This window comes from Trachypithecus francoisi, unplaced genomic scaffold (assembly GCF_009764315.1).
Source record: "Trachypithecus francoisi isolate TF-2019V2 unplaced genomic scaffold, Tfra_2.0 Contig00806, whole genome shotgun sequence".
Classification (NCBI taxonomy): domain Eukaryota; kingdom Metazoa; phylum Chordata; class Mammalia; order Primates; family Cercopithecidae; genus Trachypithecus; species Trachypithecus francoisi.
In genome coordinates this window covers 1-2,177 of record NW_022680913.1, presented here as the reverse complement: position 1 = coordinate 2,177, position 2,177 = coordinate 1, and the positions used below count along the sequence as shown (strand labels likewise).

Below are 2,177 nucleotides of genomic sequence, written 5' to 3'. Positions count from 1 at the left end.
GGCATGAACCCAGGAGTTGGAGCTTGTAGTGAGCCAAGATCACGCCACTGCACCCCAGCCTGGGTGACAGAGAGAGACTCCGTCTCAAAAAATAAAACAAAAACAAACAAAAAAAAATTGTTACTGATTTTTTATTTTTTTGTTAAATATGCCAGTAAAACAGAGTCTAGAATTAGAACCAGAAAGAGTTGAGATTTAGTTTCAGTTTGTGGTAAGTTGTATTTCAAAGTCATTTTTTTCACCAAATGGATCCTGGATGAATACAAATTGAAACATAAAGAGAAAACATAAAATTCACAAGACAGATGTTATTTCTAATACTATCATCATCATTATAATTATGTTTGAAGACAAACAGACTTTCTAAACCCTATGTGTTGCTGGTGGGAGTGTACGATTTTACAAATACCTGGAAATTTGGCAATTTCTTTAAAGTTTAACATATGTTTGCCATATGACCCAGCAATTTCACTCCTTGGAATCTACCTAAGAGACATAAAAACATATGTCCTCATGAAGATACATGTTTAAGAGTTCAGAACAGCATTAGCCATAGTAGGCCCAAACTGAAAACAATCCAGATATCCTTCAACTAGTAAATGGATTAACAAAATGGATAACCTACATCCATGCAAGGCAGTATCATTCAACAATAAAAGGGAACAAAACCAGACTTATCTGGCAGGGGAGATACCATGAACATGAGGGTAGTTTTCCCAAGGCAAGTTTCAACCCTTGCACTCCGGGTGATGAGAGATTACTTAATGGGTACAATGCATGTGATTTGGGTGATGGATACTGTGGAACACTGACTTCACCACTATGCAATCTACACAGGTAACAAAACTACACTTGGACCTTATAAATTCACACAAATGAAAAAAGAGAAAATAAATAAAAAGAAATGAAAAGGGACCAAATAATGATACATACTACAAAACTGTTGAACTTCAATAATGTTAACTAAGTGAAGGAAACTGGACACAAAAGGTTACATAATGTATGATTTCATTTACTTGAAATATGTAGAAGAGGTAAATTGATTGATGCAAAAAGCAGATTATTGGGTGCCTAGGGCTTGGGGTATCGGTGGGAATTAACTGTAAATAGAGAAATTCTGGACATGACAGAAATGTTAAAAAAACTGTGTTGTTGTGATAATTGCACAAATGTACTGATTTACTGAAATCATTACATTTTACATATAGAATGAATGAATAATCCTGTTAAAATAATTCTTTTTTAACAAATAAGACTTTGTAAACAAGACAAAATCCAGGAGACACAAATGAAAAAATATTTGAAGAAAATTATTGACTTCTTTGCATGAAGAAAATAACAAAATTAAAAGAAGTATATGACGCTCAGAAAAAATTTGATCACATAAGATAGACAATGGGTTAATTTCCTTATGAAAAATTGCTAACTAATCAATAAATTAATTAATGGAAATGCCACAGAAAATTGGGCAAAAGATATAGACTGACTATAGAAGAGAATATTCCAATAGTCAAATATTTGCTCAAACTCACCAACGAATGGAAAAATCCAAATTCAAAGAGCAATTTCTCTCCCCAAAAACTGGAAAATACAATAGTTGTTTTAAAATCAAGGATTTAGAAGATTCTATGGGAATAGATTTTCCTATATTATTAGGATTGTGAGTGGATGGCAGTGTGCTATTAAAACTCAAAGTGCAATTGTTACATGTTTGATGAAAACAACAAAAATCCCATTCTGAACATCTGTCTTAAGGAAACAATCCTACATGAGCCCAAAGAAATATAAAATTGGTCGTTTCGAGCTATGGTTGGCAATAACAAAAACATTTTAAGTTCTAAAGAAAAACTGATGAATTTGTCTTGATTATAAAAATTTCGTGCATCTTAAAAACTATGCAGCATGTGGAGTGACAGCACACTGCAGGATGACATTTGGTGCTGTGTGGGGCACTGTGAGCATAGATTGGTGTAACCTTGAGTTGTGCGGATATTACAGTATTTCCACTCTAGGTTTTTACAGTCTCAGTACATTTTTCCTTGAACGTCCATGATGACATATAAAAAATGTAACAGGAGAGAAAAGAACATTCTCAATATTTAGAAGAAAGGTAAATTGTGGTATAGACATAGAAAGGAATAATATTCAGGGCTTTAAGTAAATTATGTAGGACTATC

At 33.1% G+C, this 2,177-nt stretch overlaps 1 pseudogene; it reads left to right on the top strand.

The window, feature by feature from the left end:
* The first annotated feature begins 670 nt into the window (after positions 1-670).
* Positions 671-818, top strand: LOC117089156 (annotated as a pseudogene).
* The last annotated feature ends 1,359 nt before the right edge of the window (positions 819-2,177 follow it).